The sequence below is a fragment of the Hyla sarda genome, unplaced genomic scaffold, assembly GCF_029499605.1.
Source record: "Hyla sarda isolate aHylSar1 unplaced genomic scaffold, aHylSar1.hap1 scaffold_229, whole genome shotgun sequence".
NCBI classification, from domain to species: Eukaryota; Metazoa; Chordata; class Amphibia; order Anura; family Hylidae; genus Hyla; species Hyla sarda.
In genome coordinates, this window is record NW_026608969.1 from 292,733 (window position 1) to 312,704 (window position 19,972).

The 19,972-nt window shown below is 43.5% G+C and overlaps 2 non-coding genes and 3 pseudogenes across 2 annotated transcripts; all 5 read right to left on the minus strand.

Moving 5' to 3' along the window:
* Nucleotides 1-1,282: 1,282 nt before the first annotated feature.
* Nucleotides 1,283-1,468, minus strand: LOC130321882 (U2 spliceosomal RNA). The gene has a single exon (XR_008867531.1). It is a non-coding gene; the product is annotated as a U2 spliceosomal RNA (small nuclear RNA).
* A 5,528-nt stretch (nt 1,469-6,996) lies between these two features.
* On the minus strand, nt 6,997-7,075 carry LOC130321930 (U2 spliceosomal RNA; annotated as a pseudogene).
* Nucleotides 7,076-9,151: 2,076 nt separating this feature from the next.
* Nucleotides 9,152-9,342, minus strand: LOC130321976 (U2 spliceosomal RNA). The gene has a single exon (XR_008867589.1). It is a non-coding gene; the product is annotated as a U2 spliceosomal RNA (small nuclear RNA).
* Nucleotides 9,343-11,841: 2,499 nt separating this feature from the next.
* LOC130321884 (U2 spliceosomal RNA) lies at nt 11,842-12,017 on the minus strand (annotated as a pseudogene).
* Nucleotides 12,018-18,813: 6,796 nt separating this feature from the next.
* On the minus strand, nt 18,814-19,015 carry LOC130321915 (U2 spliceosomal RNA; annotated as a pseudogene).
* Between the last annotated feature and the right edge of the window lie 957 nt (nt 19,016-19,972).

Here is a 19,972-nt window from a genome sequence, read left to right on the forward strand (position 1 = left end):
GCGGCTGCAATATCTCAACGGAGAATACGTTTATATATATGTGTGTGTGTGCGCGTATATATATATATATATATATATATATATATATATATATATATATATATATATATATATTTCTCCGCCGAAATCACTTTTAAACCCATTTCCACCTTTTTTTCCCTTCTCTTCCTCTTACTTTTTTTTCACGTTTTTTTACGTTTTTCTCCTTTTCGCCTCTTTTCTGGGCGTATTATTCTTCTTTTTTTTCGTCTAATGCATACCCCATCAGTGCAGCAATGCTTATTCAATACCGCCAGCAGATGGAGACACTGGGGGATAATTTTCTAAGGATTTATACTGATTTTTCCTGTCTGAATTTGTCGCACAGAAAGTTGCAGGCCAAATATGTGTGACATTTCTGCGACTTTAGCTTCTAGAGCATTTTTACAACATTATACATAGGTGCTGAATACATAAAAAGCGACTGTTCAGCGACAGACAAGTCGCATCGGCTGAAAGTAGGCCAGAATGTCAGTCCATGTTGGAGCAGGTTTAGATACAGTCTAAAGTATAGATCTCAAAGTCTGTGCACAGAATTTAGCAAGGGCCTCGCACCTTCTGATGCATCAGGTAGGTGCACAATAGCATAGCCTAACCCTCTGTACTTTGGTCTATATTGATGCGGGACATAGACAGCCAGCTGATGACCAATCCATTAGTGCAATGGATGGCTGGAAGCATTTGTCTTTGCCTTTGCAATACCACAGAAGCAATGCATGGTCAATGTACAGCAATGACACACCTGTGTGAACAGCCAGGAGACCCCCCCCCCCCCCCCCCATGTTATGTTACATAGTTACATAGTTAGTACGGTCGAAAAAAGACATATGTCCATCAAGTTCAACCAGGGAATTAAGGGGTAGGGGTGTGGCGCGATATTGGGGAAGGGATGAGATTTTATATTTCTTCATAAGCATTAATCTTATTTTGTCAATTAGGAACATTCAGCACCCACCCGCTATCAAGGCAGCTGCCTATCATGTCATGCCCTACCTGCACAGGTGTGCTGGCTACTCAAATGATCCAATTAAGGAGGCCATTTAGTCAGCAGCAGCAGAAGTCCTGTGCCTGGACGCTCCAACAGCGGCCAGACACAAGCAGAAGCAGAAGCAGCAGAAGCAGCAGCAGCACCACCTTTTGTTTTTTGGCTGCAGCAGCAGCAAGGCCCACAGGGCTGGCTAGCTGGCTAGCCAGCAAGCAGGTAGCAATGAAAGTAGGAATCTTTCTTTTTAACCCTGTAAGGGGGTGGTGCACTGTACCCGAAGATACTGCCATATCGGGTCAATGCATAGGGCGACGGAAGCAAGCTTCGAAATTGGCCCCCGTTCTCAAAAATCCATTTAATATATGGTCCCCAGATAGGGGACGTATCAGATATTAAACTGATAAGAACAGATAAGGTTTCAACAAAATTTTATTGAATAAATAAGAAACCATACAAAATTTAAAATGCAAAATAATAAAAGGTTCACAAAAGTTTTAAAATACAAATAATAAAACCAGTAATAAAAGGAGAAAAAATAAAAATGGCAGGATAAAACATTATACAAATGTCATAAAAACTGATTATACTGTTATTTCGTTCCATAGAGGCAGACACCACATGGATGCTGCCTCGCTGGCCCCCAACTGTTTCTTGTCTCTTAGGTAATAGATGTACATCTCACTCAGGGCCAGCTTTATACAGTTTTTAACATCAATAAAATCATGTTTAAAAAGTAAGATGTTCCTAACTTTCCAGATGGCATTTTTAAAACAATTAATAATCATCCAGCAGATCATCTGCTGTTTAAAATTGGGGCAGTTAAAAAGACCGTAAAAGACACATTCGTGATTAAAATCTTTTAGGCCGCAGGCCCACTTCAAAAGTGGGCCTACCTTCCTCCAAAGCTCCCGTGCAAAAGGGCAGTTCCAAAATATGTGCAGCACCGTTTCGTCCACTCCGCAGCCATCTCTCGGGCACTTGGCTCTCGCCACCAGTCCTCGTCTGTGCTGGAACTCACGAGTAGGGAGGCACTGGTGGACGATTGCCCAGGCAAGATCCCTGTGTACATTCGCCAGAAACTTCCCGTACACGTTCCGCCATACCTTTTTGGATCTTGCCTGTGTGAAATTGGACACTGCCAGGGTAACCTCACTCCGCCTGAGGACCTTTGATACCTTTCTCTGGTCCCCCAGTATGTCAGGCTCCAAATCTTGGAGACCTAGGAGCCTGACTGTCTTTTCCAACACCACATAATGTTTTGGGGGACACAGAAGCACCGGAGCGTTCAGAGGGATGCGCAACCATCTTTTAAAAACCATGCCCGCAGCGTACCTTAAAAAGCAGCTAAAAATGCCATCGGATTTAATAATTTTAAAACAGAAACAGAAATACTTTATGTAAAAGAAAGTAAAAAGGTTAGGAACATCTTTCCCGCCATTATCTTTACTTTTGTACATAAAATCACGCTTTAATTTCTCCATTTTTGAACCCCATAAAAAAGAAAAAACAATTCTAGTTACTTTTTTAATGTATAAAATAGATGGAGGAAATACCATGGCAATGTATAGCATAATAGGGAGTAAAACCATCTTTATTATTAAAATCTTCCCCTCCATGGTAAGGTTTCTAAGATTCCACATTAAAATCTTCTTCTCCATCTTAGCTATAGCTGAATCCCAGTTAGGGCTCCCATCATTGACCTGGTTAAAAACAATACCTAAAACTTTAATTTGATCCTGTTGCATTGTGACTCCTGGGGTGATGGATGAATCCCAGGAGCCAATATAAAAACAGTCACATTTATCTGTGTTTAGCTTAAAACCAGAGACCTCGCAGAAATAGCTGGTGTTCCTCAATGCCCCCCTCATGGATGGAGAGTCCGGGCACAGTATGGTGACATCATCCATGTACCCCAACACCTTTAGATGGGTCCCTCCTCCACCAGGTATCGGTACGCCTCTTACTACCCGGTCTTTTCTGAGGAGGGCCATCAGTGGTTCGATTGCGCAAATAAAAAGGAGTGGGGACAGGGGGCAGCCCTGTTTGACACCTGATAAAAGAGGAACACCGCTGGTTAAAAAGCCATTAACAGAGACTTGACTAAAACAGGATCGGTATAAAAGCATGATTCGGCTTAAAATCGTTTCAGGCACTGCCATCTTTTTAAGAACTAAAAACAGGTATTCATGGGAGACCCTATCAAAGGCTTTTTCAAAGTCTAAGGATAAAATTGCTACAGTTTGATTTCTATCCTTAAAATACCATAAAACATCTCTTAAAATATTTAGGGATTCAGCTATAGACCTTCCAGGTACCCCACAAACCTGATTTGGGTGAATTAATTTATGAATAAAAGGTTTAAAACGGACAGCTAATAACTTGGCTAAAACTTTATAATCGACATTTAAAAGTGTGATGGGGCGCCAATTTTTTAGCATATCCTTTTCACCCTTTTTAAAAAGTAATGATACAATCCCCCTCCTCCAGGAAGGGGGAAGTTCATTAACAATAAAAGTTTCTTTATACAATAAAACCATATCATCCTTTAAAATATCCCAAAAAGCTAAATAAAATTCGATGGGTAAACCATCTTCCCCAGGGGCCTTCCCACTAGAAAAACTTTTAAAAACAAATAAAAGTTCATCTAAGTTAAGATCACGGGATAAAACCTCCTGGTCTAAAACATCTAGCTTAAAATCAAGGGAATTAAGAACATGTTCTAAAAAGGATGGATTAAGATCTTTCTTATTAAAAAGAAGCTGGTAGAAGTTAAAAACTGCATCTAACATGCCTTTTGGAGTGGATTCACCCTCAAGGTTTTGGATGATATCCCTCCTATTCATCACTTTTTTAAAAAAGAAACGGGAACATTTCTCGCCCTCCTCCAGGTGCTGCACATGTGAGTTAAAAATGATTTGTTTCCCTTTCTTTTCTATGGCATGTTTTATTTCAGTTTTAAGGTTTAAAATATCATTTTCTACATCCATACCAGCTTCTTTCAATTTAAAAAGTACATTTAAACGCATGTTAAGAACATAAAACCACTGTTTTTCCATTTTTGCCTTCTTCTTACCTGCTTTGATAAAAAAAAATCTGATTTTAGATTTGGTGCCCTCCCACCAGTGCAGCATAGGCTCGTGGGGTTTTCTTTGTGATTGCCAGCATTGGTAGGTCCGCACAAACTCCTCTTTTATCTCAGGGTCCTCTAGGAGTGTGGTGTTTAATCTCCAGAGGCCCCTTTTTGCTTTTTGCTCCCCCTCTAGCTCCAGGCCCACCAAGAGGAGCTTATGATCAGAGAAGATATTCTGCTCGAGCGTGCATTTCAGGGGTTTAAAAGCTCTAGAGGAAAAAATAAAATCGATTCTGGAGCTCACTCTTCCATTGGACCATGTGGCGCCTGGGTCCTCCGGCAAGAGATCCTTCCAGCAATCTTTCAAATTAAAATCATCAATAAAATTTTTAAGCAGGTAAGAAGTGCGGTCTTTACGATTAATATCCCCACCCTGCCGGTGTTCCCCATCACGTATGCAGTTAAAATCACCTCCCACCAGCAGGGGGGAAGACCCAACACAAAACAGTGGTAAAATTTCAAATAGTTCTGCCCGCTCCTGTTTATCAGGAGGGGCATACACATTTAAAACACGAATTAAAAGTCCATTAAAATATAGATGAATTAAAAGAGCTCTGCCAGGCACAATCTCAGTTACTGTATGAATAGAAAAGGACTGGCCTCGGCAGAGCAGCCCAACACCCACAGAACGACAGTCATTTGCACCGGACCATATGGATGGGCCCAGCTTCCAGTCTTCTTTTAAGTCTTTATAGTCCATTTTACTAGGGATTCCACATTCTTGTAGCAGGCAAAGGTCAAAGTCACATGTCTCTAGATAAGAAAATAAAGCAGCCCTGCGATCAGGGCTCTTTAAGGACCTCACATTGAGTGAGGCAATTTTTACAGGGATAGGCATAGTTTATGGAGAGTCCGTGCTTGGAGAATCAAAGTCAATAATAAGCTGCGTACCGTCATCCCCCGCCTGCGGGGTCATCAGCTCCTTGATGTTCTGAGGGTCGGAGCTTGAGATCGATGATGCCCCGACCCTGAGCTCGCTCTCGTCCGAACTACGGCACGCCGCTTTCCTTTGAATGTCTTCCTCTTCTTCTTCTCTTTGTCTTTTAAATGTCACACTGCTGTCCATATCCTCTGTGTTGCTCTCACTCGATGTAATCTCTGGCCCCCGGCTGATGGATCTGCGTCTTCTTTCATCATTTGACGACTGGAACTGCTGCACAGGGGCCTGTGAGGCCTCTTTTCCGGAACCTTTGCCGCTACCTTGGGAAGTTTTCATCGCTTGTTCCCCAGCAAGCGTTGCTGAGGACTGTTGCTCCAACTTCCCCATCGATCGACGATGGCCAGTTTTACCCACCGGGTCCACTGCTGGCGGGGCAGCAAACCCTGGTTTGGCGCCACTTGTCTTCTTGGCCCTGTCCTGTATAGGCGGAGTAACAGGACCGGGCTCAGACCTGGCCACCTGGCTCCCCTTCCGGCGGGCTTTCACCGGGGCCTCTTCGTCCGGAGCAGGGCGACCCTGGGCCAAGCCAGTACCTGGCTTATGCTGCAATTTTGGGTCCACTTTTGCCCCCACCGAGGCCCGTCGGCTGCCACCCGCCACAGGTGAGCCCCCTTCAGAAGTTTCGGCGGGCTCTTGAGCCAGGTAGGAAGTCGATCGACGTCTTTCAATTTCCCGGGCAGTAAACTCGATCACCCGCCCGGGCTTCGTGGAATCCCCATGGCCTCCCCCTAGCACTACCACCGGTGGGCCCCCCGATGGAGCACCAGAGGTCTTGGGCCTGGACCCATCAGTACCTGCCATCTGGGGTTTGGGCATCTTAAAAAAGGACGTCTTTTGTCCTGTCCCCTCTTTGGGTGGGCCCAGCCTTGACCCACCCATCGTAGTTTTTGCTTTATGGGGACAGGAATTAAAATCGTGATTTTCCTCTCCGCAGAGGTTGCACCTTATCGTATGGCTACATCTTGAGGCTATGTGACCTTCTTGGCCACACCTATTGCAGCGAATCACACGCTCCGCGCCGCAGGTCTCCTGGGTGTGGCCAAACCTCAAGCAATTTCGGCAATACATAGGCATTTGAGGATAGAACAGGAAGCCCCGAACTCTCCCGATGGCAAAATTTGGGGGCGGATGGCAAAGACCCCCAATACCACCGGGATCCTTACGGAGCTTGACCCAGAACTTCCTCTTGCCGTTCCAGAACCGCACGGAGTTCAAGATTTTGTTTGCGAATCGCACCTCTTCGCAGTATCGCCGAAGAAAAGTGGCTATATCCTCCGTGGTCACATGAGGGCTGTGCATAGCCACCACCAACGGTATATGTTCCTCACCATAGAGGAACTGGAACGAAAGACCGTCGAGTCGATCGTCCCTCTGGTCCGCACCAGACAAGGTTGCATAGATGTTATCGCAACACGCCGTGGCCGTGAAGGTGACGGTATACAGGCCACGGCTTTCCTGGTCATTTAGACACAGGATGTCCTCCCTATTGAGGCGGAAGTAGTCAAGAAGAATCACCTCCGCAATGAAGCGGAGGTTCTTCAACTGACGATGGCTCTCCGACACCTCTATGCGGATGGTATTTCGCATCGACATTTCCCCAGAGGGGAAAGCCCAGGAGAACGGCATCTTCCACACCCAGGGACTAAGCCCCTTCCCCAATAGCAGCAGGGGCTCGGAATCCCGCTATAAAAGCGGAACCCTTACCCAAGGCAGAGGTCGGGGGTACCCTAGGTGCTTCCGAAGCTACAGGTAACGCTCAACGTACCGAAAATGCCTTCTGAGACACAAGGTCCCAGAGACAGGGGGATCGCAACCCGTTGTCTGTGGACTAAGCCCGCTCCCCAATAGCAGCAAGGGGGTGAAGTCCCTCCGTAAGGAGAGACAATCCCCCAAGGCCGAGAAGCAGGGTACCACAGACACCTTCCGACCAGACCAAATGCAGATACTACACTTGATCTTAGCCAAAAGGCCGAGAAGCGATAACCGTGAAAGGGGCGGGCCCAACAAGGTGCCCTTCATGGGCACTATCACTGCTTGCTGTCAGGGAGGCTGCCAGACAATTTTCCATGCACACTCTGGGCTGGGGGGCAGTCAACCACCAGTACACACAGCAGAACCTAAACCCATACCATTATTGCTAAGCAGCAAGACAGGGGCCCATTGCACTCCCACGGGGCCTTTTTAAATGCAATCCATAACCCGGATTTGCCAGGAACCCTTCTTACTCCTCCTACTTGCATGTGACACTGGGCTTAGGATCTGCATAGGAAACACACACACAAGCACACACCTACCTTTGTTGCCTGCAGATGCCTCCTTGGCTGTCCCCAAACGGTATCAAACCAACACCCACGGGAAGCTGTAAGCATAGAGGACATGCCTGCACCCCATTGGACTTACCTGTGTGGGTTAAACCCGGGTTATTTGACAACCTATGGCGGTGATGGTTCTGCTCAGGCAGAGCAGTGCTGATGCTCCTCATAAAGCTGTCGCTGCTGTGAAGGTTCTAGGTGACATCACAAATCCCTATGGTTACATACACAACAAAGCTGGGTTGTTGTTGTTTACACTCTGCAAGGCCTGTGGAAGTGAGTGACATCATAGCACTGTAGTTCTGAGGGTTCTAGATGGATGCAACAATCTCCTGTTGCTTCTATGAAGGCCATAATAGACGACATCACCAAACAGCTCCATAGTCACATACACAGCAAAGGAGAGATATTGTTTACACCTAGTGATGTCAGTGGTATTGAGTGACATCACAGCACAGTGCTAAGGCTCCTGGGCCTGGACACAGCAGCGGCTGCAATATCTCAACGGAGAATACGTTTATATATATGTGTGTGTGTGCGCGTATATATATATATATATATATATATATTTCTCCGCCGAAATCACTTTTAAACCCATTTCCACCTTTTTTTCCCTTCTCTTCCTCTTACTTTTTTTTCACGTTTTTTTACGTTTTTCTCCTTTTCGCCTCTTTTCTGGGCGTATTATTCTTCTTTTTCTTCTTTTTTTTCGTCTAATGCATACCCCATCAGTGCAGCAATGCTTATTCAATACCGCCAGCAGATGGAGACACTGGGGGATAATTTTCTAAGGATTTATACTGATTTTTCCTGTCTGAATTTGTCGCACAGAAAGTTGCAGGCCAAATATGTGTGACATTTCTGCGACTTTAGCTTCTAGAGCATTTTTACAACATTATACATAGGTGCTGAATACATAAAAAGCGACTGTTCAGCGACAGACAAGTCGCATCGGCTGAAAGTAGGCCAGAATGTCAGTCCATGTTGGAGCAGGTTTAGATACAGTCTAAAGTATAGATCTCAAAGTCTGTGCACAGAATTTAGCAAGGGCCTCGCACCTTCTGATGCATCAGGTAGGTGCACAATAGCATAGCCTAACCCTCTGTACTTTGGTCTATATTGATGCGGGACATAGACAGCCAGCTGATGACCAATCCATTAGTGCAATGGATGGCTGGAAGCATTTGTCTTTGCCTTTGCAATACCACAGAAGCAATGCATGGTCAATGTACAGCAATGACACACCTGTGTGAACAGCCAGGAGACCCCCCCCCCCCCCCCCATGTTATGTTACATAGTTACATAGTTAGTACGGTCGAAAAAAGACATATGTCCATCAAGTTCAACCAGGGAATTAAGGGGTAGGGGTGTGGCGCGATATTGGGGAAGGGATGAGATTTTATATTTCTTCATAAGCATTAATCTTATTTTGTCAATTAGGAACATTCAGCACCCACCCGCTATCAAGGCAGCTGCCTATCATGTCATGCCCTACCTGCACAGGTGTGCTGGCTACTCAAATGATCCAATTAAGGAGGCCATTTAGTCAGCAGCAGCAGAAGTCCTGTGCCTGGACGCTCCAACAGCGGCCAGACACAAGCAGAAGCAGAAGCAGCAGAAGCAGCAGCAGCACCACCTTTTGTTTTTTGGCTGCAGCAGCAGCAAGGCCCACAGGGCTGGCTAGCTGGCTAGCCAGCAAGCAGGTAGCAATGAAAGTAGGAATCTTTCTTTTTAACCCTGTAAGGGGGTGGTGCACTGTACCCGAAGATACTGCCATATCGGGTCAATGCATAGGGCGACGGAAGCAAGCTTCGAAATCGGCCCCCGTTCTCAAAAATCCATTTAATATATGGTCCCCAGATAGGGGACGTATCAGATATTAAACTGATAAGAACAGATACTACACTTGATCTTAGCCAAAAGGCCGAGAAGCGATAACCGTGAAAGGGGCGGGCCCAACAAGGTGCCCTTCATGGGCACTATCACTGCTTGCTGTCAGGGAGGCTGCCAGACAATTTTCCATGCACACTCTGGGCTGGGGGGCAGTCAACCACCAGTACACACAGCATAACCTAAACCCATACCATTATTGCTAAGCAGCAAGACAGGGGCCCATTGCACTCCCACGGGGCCTTTTTAAATGCAATCCATAACCCGGATTTGCCAGGAACCCTTCTTACTCCTCCTACTTGCATGTGACACTGGGCTTAGGATCTGCATAGGAAACACACACACAAGCACACACCTACCTTTGTTGCCTGCAGATGCCTCCTTGGCTGTCCCCAAACGGTATCAAACCAACACCCACGGGAAGCTGTAAGCATAGAGGACATGCCTGCACCCCATTGGACTTACCTGTGTGGGTTAAACCCGGGTTATTTGACAACCTATGGCGGTGATGGTTCTGCTCAGGCAGAGCAGTGCTGATGCTCCTCATAAAGCTGTCGCTGCTGTGAAGGTTCTAGGTGACATCACAAATCCCTATGGTTACATACACAACAAAGCTGGGTTGTTGTTGTTTACACTCTGCAAGGCCTGTGGAAGTGAGTGACATCATAGCACTGTAGTTCTGAGGGTTCTAGATGGATGCAACAATCTCCTGTTGCTTCTATGAAGGCCATAATAGACGACATCACCAAACAGCTCCATAGTCACATACACAGCAAAGGAGAGATGTTGTTTACACCTAGTGATGTCAGTGGTATTGAGTGACATCACAGCACAGTGCTAAGGCTCCTGGGCCTGGACACAGCAGCGGCTGCAATATCTCAACGGAGAATACGTTTATATATATATGTGTGTGTGTGCGCGTATATATATATATATATATATATATATATATATATATATTTCTCCGCCGAAATCACTTTTAAACCCATTTCCACCTTTTTTTCCCTTCTCTTCCTCTTACTTTTTTTTCACGTTTTTTTACGTTTTTCTCCTTTTCGCCTCTTTTCTGGGCGTATTATTCTTCTTTTTTTTCGTCTAATGCATACCCCATCAGTGCAGCAATGCTTATTCAATACCGCCAGCAGATGGAGACACTGGGGGATAATTTTCTAAGGATTTATACTGATTTTTCCTGTCTGAATTTGTCGCACAGAAAGTTGCAGGCCAAATATGTGTGACATTTCTGCGACTTTAGCTTCTAGAGCATTTTTACAACATTATACATAGGTGCTGAATACATAAAAAGCGACTGTTCAGCGACAGACAAGTCGCATCGGCTGAAAGTAGGCCAGAATGTCAGTCCATGTTGGAGCAGGTTTAGATACAGTCTAAAGTATAGATCTCAAAGTCTGTGCACAGAATTTAGCAAGGGCCTCGCACCTTCTGATGCATCAGGTAGGTGCACAATAGCATAGCCTAACCCTCTGTACTTTGGTCTATATTGATGCGGGACATAGACAGCCAGCTGATGACCAATCCATTAGTGCAATGGATGGCTGGAAGCATTTGTCTTTGCCTTTGCAATACCACAGAAGCAATGCATGGTCAATGTACAGCAATGACACACCTGTGTGAACAGCCAGGAGACCCCCCCCCCCCCCCATGTTATGTTACATAGTTACATAGTTAGTACGGTCGAAAAAAGACATATGTCCATCAAGTTCAACCAGGGAATTAAGGGGTAGGGGTGTGGCGCGATATTGGGGAAGGGATGAGATTTTATATTTCTTCATAAGCATTAATCTTATTTTGTCAATTAGGAACATTCAGCACCCACCCGCTATCAAGGCAGCTGCCTATCATGTCATGCCCTACCTGCACAGGTGTGCTGGCTACATTCAGCACCCACCCGCTATCAAGGCAGCTGCCTATCATGTCATGCCCTACCTGCCAGCTGATGACCAATCCATTAGTGCAATGGATGGCTGGAAGCATTTGTCTTTGCCTTTGCAATACCACAGAAGCAATGCATGGTCAATGTACAGCAATGACACACCTGTGTGAACAGCCAGGAGACCCCCCCCCCCCCCCATGTTATGTTACATAGTTACATAGTTAGTACGGTCGAAAAAAGACATATGTCCATCAAGTTCAACCAGGGAATTAAGGGATAGGGGTGTGGCGCGATATTGGGGAAGGGATGAGATTTTATATTTCTTCATAAGCATTAATCTTATTTTGTCAATTAGGAACATTCAGCACCCACCCGCTATCAAGGCAGCTGCCTATCATGTCATGCCCTACCTGCACAGGTGTGCTGGCTACTCAAATGATCCAATTAAGGAGGCCATTTAGTCAGCAGCAGCAGAAGTCCTGTGCCTGGACGCTCCAACAGCGGCCAGACACAAGCAGAAGCAGAAGCAGCAGCAGCACCACCTTTTGTTTTTTGGCTGCAGCAGCAGCAAGGCCCACAGGGCTGGCTAGCTGGCTAGCCAGCAAGCAGGTAGCAATGAAAGTAGGAATCTTTCTTTTTAACCCTGTAAGGGGGTGGTGCACTGTACCCGAAGATACTGCCATATCGGGTCAATGCATAGGGCGACGGAAGCAAGCTTCGAAATTGGCCCCCGTTCTCAAAAATCCATTTAATATATGGTCCCCAGATAGGGGACGTATCAGATATTAAACTGATAAGAACAGATTTTTTACTTTTAGATATAATATTCTTAGACTAAAAGACCTTACGCAGTCCAGATTACACTTAGTCTGCTAAAAGCATATTCCACAGATGTAGATTCCAAAGACTTTTAGCCACTTTGTGACCTAATCTTTTTTTATCCAATAAATAGAAAACATACATCTCACTAAGAGCTAGGCGAACACAATCTTTAGAGGTAATAGTGTCTCTTTTAAAAAGAAGAATATTCCTCGTCTTCCATAGTGCAATTTTAATACAATTTATACTAATCCACAAAACCCGAGACTTCTCCACAGATAAAACATTATAAAATCCATATAAAATAACTTCATGATTTAAAAAATTAAGATCAGAAATGAATTTTAGTAAGGGTCCTATCAAATGCCATATCTCTTGGGCGTAAAAACAGTTCCAAAAAAGGTGTAAAACTGTTTCCTCACTAGGACACCCCATTCTCGGGCACTTTGCACTACGACACAATCCTCTTCTGTGTTGGAATTCTCTGGTAGGCAAACATTGATGTGCTATCTGCCAGGCCAGATCTTTTAAGTCATTAGATAAGAATCCCATATTCACCATCCTCCAAACTCTTAGAGATTTCTCAGTGGAATAATTAGATATTAAGCAAATCTGTTCTATCTTCCTGATTTCAGGAACTAATTTTCGTGCATTACTACAAATTTCTTGACTAAAATTAGCAATGCCATAAATACGAATAATCTTTTCTAAAACCACATAGTGCGCTGGGGGAATAAATAAGATTGGGGACGTTAAAGGTAAGGTTATCCACTTTCTTTTTCTAAAAATGTGACCTGCAGCATATTTTAAAAAATAAGACCAATAACAGTTTCTTTGCAAGCCATTAAAACACATAGAAAAAAAGTGAATATATAAAAACCTTTTTAAATCAGGCACATCCTTACCCCCCAATTTCTTTGTCTTCATCATTACATCTCTCCTGAGTTTATCCATTTTAGACCCCCATAAAAAATGAAAGCAAATCTTGTTTAAAAACTTTAAGGTGCGTTCACTCGGTGGGAAAACCAAGCTTAAATATAGCATGATAGGTAGCAACAAAGCTTTCATTATCAGTACTTTTCCTTCTATTGTTAATTTCCTCATTTTCCAAAAACTTATTTTCCTTTGCACTTTCTCTTTGACGATGGACCAGCTTTCCTCTCCATTATTTTCATTGTCAAAGATGACACCCAAGATTTTGATTTTATCATATTGCACATTCACCTCCGTATTGCCCCAATTCCCTATTGCAAAGCAATCACATTTATTTTTATTTAATTTGAAGCCAGAGCCCTCACAAAAAAATTCTGTCTGTCTGATAGCACGTTTCAGGGATGGTTCATCTGAACATAGAATATTAACATCATCCATATATGCTATCGTCTTTACGCTCTGTCCTCCACTTCCAGGGATTGGCACTCCTCTAATGAGCTTATCTTTTCTCAAAACATTCAACAGAGGTTCTATTGCACATATGAAAAGAATGGGTGATAGGGGGCACCCCTGTTTCACCCCAGACTGTAAACATACCTCTTGGGATAAAAAACCGTTAATTAAAATACGACTAAAACAGTTTTTATATAAAAGTGCAATTTTTCCAACAATAAAATCAGGAAAATTCATTTTCTTTAAAACCAACCATAAAAAATCATGAGAAACACGGTCATAAGCCTTTTGAAAATCCAAGGATAAAATTGCCAATTTCTGATCACATTGTTTCTGATACCATAAAACATCTTTTACAAGGTTTAGATGATCACTTATTTTCCTTCCAGGTACTCCGCATACTTGGTCACTGTGTATAACCTTAGCAATTACCTGCTTGAGCCTATTTGCTAAAATTTTTGCTAAAACCTTATAGTCTGTATTTAGCAGGGTAATAGGCCTCCAATTTTCTAATTTAGAGATGTCTCCTTTTTTAAAAATCAGAGTAACAACACCATCTCTCCAGGACGCAGGTAAAATCTCAGATTTAAAAGCACAGTTAAAAATACCTAAAAGATCATCTTTTAAAATGGACCAAAAACACAGATAAAATTCAACTGGCAACCCATCCGAACCAGGTGTTTTACCATTTAAAAAACTCTTAAAAGTGCTTAAAAGTTCAGGTAAAAAGATTTCATCACAAAGGCTCTCTTGGTCAGTTTTGTCAAGTTTTGAATCCAAGGTATCTAAAACATCATTAGTAAAGGAAATATCAATATCTTTTTTATTAAAAAGCTCCTGATAAAATACTTGTGCTTCTCGCAACATCTCTTCATTAGTTATCTTCCCTTCTATTACAGATATCATTTCTTTCTTTCCCACCACCTTCTTAAAAAAGAATCTCGAACACTTTTCATCATTCTCCAGACATTGCACCTTGCTGTTAAAAATCATTTCTTTTCCTTTTTGACTAATGGCATTTTTTATTTCATTTTTTGTCTGAGCAATAACATCATCCATCTCAAGCCCGGCTTGCTTTAGTTTATAATATGTTTGGATTTTAGTGTTTAACATTTTAAACCATAACTTTTTCTCCTTAGCCTTTTGGATGCCCACACGGATAAAAAACAGTTTAGTCCACTTTTTAACATCCTCCCACCAATCCAAAATATTTTTATATTGGGATTGACGCAATCTCCATTTGTTATAATCAGCAATAAAATCATTTTTTGTTTTCATGTCCTCTAATAAAGTAGTGTTGAGCTTCCAAACGCCTCTGCCTTTCTCTAGGCCAGGTAAAGTGACATGTGCATATAATAACTTATGATCAGAGAAAATATTCGATAAAAGAGAAACATCAACTAGATTAAAACTTTCCGATAAAAAAATAAAATCAATCCTGGATTTGCAGACATTATTTTCCCATGTGTAACCAGGGTCGTCTGGGTATTTTCTCCTCCAGACATCGGTAAAGTTAAAATCCTCAGTCATACTCTTAATCTGTTTCTCTGTTTTATCCACTCTGACATGCACACTTCCACTCTCACGATGATCACCACTCATACAACAATTAAAATCTCCAGCCATTAAAATAGGTGTTGAACCTGGGATAAAAGCCTGAATATCATTAATCAAGTCGGCTCTCTCATTTTTTTCAGGAGAAGCATAGATGTTAAAAAGCTTAATCTCCGAGCCATTGTACTTAATATTAACTAATAGCGCTCTACCAGGTATAATTTCTAAGAAGGACAAAACTTGTACATCTGAACCTCTAAACAAGATCCCAACACCTGAAGATCTGTTCAGATTGTCACCTGACCAGACCGATGGTCCCAAAGTCCAGCCACGACAAAGGTCCTCATAATTTGGACTATGTTCAATTCCACATTCTTGTAAAAAGAACAGAGAACAGTCCAAGGTCTCTAAAAAACTAAACAAAGCAGCCCTTCTCGTAGGGCTCTTTAGACCTCTCACATTAAGAGAGGAGCACTTTAAGGAAGCTATTCGCTACTGGAGTTTGAGTCCGATATGAAACCCACAGGTGACTCCGGGCTTTCGAACTCTTTGATATTTTTTGGATCGGACGCTGATCTTATAGAAGGCCTCCATGCATGTTGACTGTCCTCACATTCGTCTGAGCTTTTTTTGACAGGCCGTTTAATGCCAAGTTGTGGCTCATCTCCGAGTTCCTTCTTCCGCTTGATCTCCTTCACGCCAACCTCCATGGCTTCACTGCTCACTAGTGACCCTCCACCACCAGAACCCTCCACAGAAGGTCTCCCCTCTGTCTCAGGCACAGCAGCAGAAAGGTCCATAAGCTCCGCCACGACATCAGAAGTTACAGCCGGCTTTTCTGAAGGCGCCTCAGACCGCTGGGGTGCTTTCGCAGGTGGTACTTCAGCTTGCACTACACCCACTCTCCCCGCTACACGGTCAGCCCACGATCTAGCTACACTGGAACGGAGACTGCAATCTTTAAAGGCATGGCCTTCTTCACCACAAATGTTGCAGACAATTTTAGCACAGTCCTTAGAAACATGGCCTTCTTGATTGCACCGACCACAGCGAACTGTAGTGTCCGTGCAAACTTCCATAGTATGTCCGAATTTCTTACATTTCCTACAAAAAGTAGGCATCTCGGGATAAAACAAATAGCCCTTATCCCGACCGATAGAAAAGTTGGAGGGTGGATGACACAACCCTCCAATGCCAGTAGCATCCTCCTTCATTTTCACAAAAAACTTATGTTTCCCCGTCCATAGGTCTTCTGAATTCATCACCTTATGGGAATACTTAACAGAACTGCAGTATTTCCCCAAAAAGAGCTCAATATGGGACACAGTCACAAAGGGATTGTGCATACACACAACTAGAGGAATATCACCTCCAGTATACAACACTGTGACCGTGATCCCATCAAGCTCAGCAAGGTCTTGATTGCTTTTCAGCTTCTCAAAAAGATTCTGGCATGCATAAGCAGAGTCCAGAGTTAAGATGAAGCTGCCCTTCCGAGGATCTCTGAGACAGACGATGTTCTCTTTCTTCACCCCAAGAAGCTTGTAGAGAGTTTCTTTCACAAAATAAGAAAGTTGGACGAGTTCTTGCTTGTCTTCATCAACATCAAAGCGAAAGGAAAAACGAATCCGCGTTTCACCGGATGTAAGGTAACGGATGCGAACACCCATCTTGTCGATCGCCTTTTCGGTTCCTCGTAGCAGCCCCCCTTGAAAAAGGTAGGACAAACTCCCAGGATCCTCCTGACCAGACACTTGATCTAGCCAAAAGGCCGAGAAGCGATAACCGTGAAAGGGGCGGGCCCAACAAGGTGCCCTTCATGGGCACTATCACTGCTTGCTGTCAGGGAGGCTGCCAGACAATTTTCCATGCACACTCTGGGCTGGGGGGCAGTCAACCACCAGTACACACAGCAGAACCTAAACCCATACCATTATTGCTAAGCAGCAAGACAGGGGCCCATTGCACTCCCACGGGGCCTTTTTAAATGCAATCCATAACCCGGATTTGCCAGGAACCCTTCTTACTCCTCCTACTTGCATGTGACACTGGGCTTAGGATCTGCATAGGAAACACACACACAAGCACACACCTACCTTTGTTGCCTGCAGATGCCTCCTTGGCTGTCCCCAAACGGTATCAAACCAACACCCACGGGAAGCTGTAAGCATAGAGGACATGCCTGCACCCCATTGGACTTACCTGTGTGGGTTAAACCCGGGTTATTTGACAACCTATGGCGGTGATGGTTCTGCTCAGGCAGAGCAGTGCTGATGCTCCTCATAAAGCTGTCGCTGCTGTGAAGGTTCTAGGTGACATCACAAATCCCTATGGTTACATACACAACAAAGCTGGGTTGTTGTTGTTTACACTCTGCAAGGCCTGTGGAAGTGAGTGACATCATAGCACTGTAGTTCTGAGGGTTCTAGATGGATGCAACAACCTCCTGTTGCTTCTATGAAGGCCATAATAGACGACATCACCAAACAGCTCCATAGTCACATACACAGCAAAGGAGAGATGTTGTTTACACCTAGTGATGTCAGTGGTATTGAGTGACATCACAGCACAGTGCTAAGGCTCCTGGGCCTGGACACAGCAGCGGCTGCAATATCTCAACGGAGAATACGTTTATATATATGTGTGTGTGTGCGCGTATATATATATATATATATATATATATATATATATATTTCTCCGCCGAAATCACTTTTAAACCCATTTCCACCTTTTTTTCCCTTCTCTTCCTCTTACTTTTTTTTCACGTTTTTTTACGTTTTTCTCCTTTTCGCCTCTTTTCTGGGCGTATTATTCTTCTTTTTCTTCTTTTTTTTCGTCTAATGCATACCCCATCAGTGCAGCAATGCTTATTCAATACCGCCAGCAGATGGAGACACTGGGGGATAATTTTCTAAGGATTTATACTGATTTTTCCTGTCTGAATTTGTCGCACAGAAAGTTGCAGGCCAAATATGTGTGACATTTCTGCGACTTTAGCTTCTAGAGCATTTTTACAACATTATACATAGGTGCTGAATACATAAAAAGCGACTGTTCAGCGACAGACAAGTCGCATCGGCTGAAAGTAGGCCAGAATGTCAGTCCATGTTGGAGCAGGTTTAGATACAGTCTAAAGTATAGATCTCAAAGTCTGTGCACAGAATTTAGCAAGGGCCTCGCACCTTCTGATGCATCAGGTAGGTGCACAATAGCATAGCCTAACCCTCTGTACTTTGGTCTATATTGATGCGGGACATAGACAGCCAGCTGATGACCAATCCATTAGTGCAATGGATGGCTGGAAGCATTTGTCTTTGCCTTTGCAATACCACAGAAGCAATGCATGGTCAATGTACAGCAATGACACACCTGTGTGAACAGCCAGGAGACCCCCCCCCCCCATGTTATGTTACATAGTTACATAGTTAGTACGGTCGAAAAAAGACATATGTCCATCAAGTTCAACCAGGGAATTAAGGGGTAGGGGTGTGGCGCGATATTGGGGAAGGGATGAGATTTTATATTTCTTCATAAGCATTAATCTTATTTTGTCAATTAGGAACATTCAGCACCCACCCACTATCAAGGCAGCTGCCTATCATGTCATGCCCTACCTGCACAGGTGTGCTGGCTACTCAAATGATCCAATTAAGGAGGCCATTTAGTCAGCAGCAGCAGAAGTCCTGTGCCTGGACGCTCCAACAGCGGCCAGACACAAGCAGAAGCAGAAGCAGCAGAAGCAGCAGCAGCACCACCTTTTGTTTTTTGGCTGCAGCAGCAGCAAGGCCCACAGGGCTGGCTAGCTGGCTAGCCAGCAAGCAGGTAGCAATGAAAGTAGGAATCTTTCTTTTTAACCCTGTAAGGGGGTGGTGCACTGTACCCGAAGATACTGCCATATCGGGTCAATGCATAGGGCGACGGAAGCAAGCTTCGAAATCGGCCCCCGTTCTCAAAAATCCATTTAATATATGGTCCCCAGATAGGGGACGTATCAGATATTAAACTGATAAGAACAGATTTTTTTTTTTTTTTTTTTTTTTCTTTTTTTTCCTCAGTTACAGACTATTGTTTGAACGATCATCAGGTCTCCTACCAGGACTCGTCACTTAAAACAATGTCTGAAAAAACATCATGCGGAAAGACAAAAAAAAGGGAACCGAGGGTCAAGAACTTAAAACCAAAAGGTAAAAGCTGAAGGAAAACAAAAACATTTAAAAAACAAAACATAAACTGGTCAGACTTACAGTTTCCACCATTGGGTATATTTCCAGATCTTTTCAGCATTGTCTTCTCCCATTCTCTTCTTATCTAATAAATATGCAATAAAAAGTCTTCCGAGCAACAACCTCCTACATTCACTTGGAGAAATGGAAACATTTTTAAAAACAAGCAAATTCCTGGAGTCCCATAAAACTTCTTTAAAAACAGAAAAAATTATCCAAGTAACACGTGCATCATTCTTCATGTTAAAGTCCTGACCGATAAAAATTTCCTCAAAAGTAAAATCATTAAAACCCATAAGTGCAATAAAAAATCTTGTTAAAAGCCTAAAAACTTCCTTGGCATAAAAACAGTCCCACCACAAATGTACAATATCTTCTTTACCTCCACAACCCTCTCTTGGACACTGTTCACTCACTCTTATTCCTCTTCCTCTTAAAAACACTCGAGTTGGGAGGCAACCATGGTAAGACATCCATACCACATCTTTTTGTCTATTTGATAAACCAAAGGAATTAAAAAGGCTCCAAATCTTAACTGACTGTGCAATATTACAGAATGGTACTTCATTAAATTTTTCACTCTTTCTCAACTCATATTCTATTTTCTTCTTTTCAGGTTTCCCCAAGGAGCTCAAATTAAACTGATCATTGAAAGACCGAAGAACCACATAAAAGGTAGGTATAATCAGCGCCATTGGTTTCCTCAGATCCCTCTCACACCAGCCCCACTTAGAAAACAACCATCCTGCTAAATATTTACACATATCAGCTGTTTTACTATTGCACTGGATCGTCTTGAA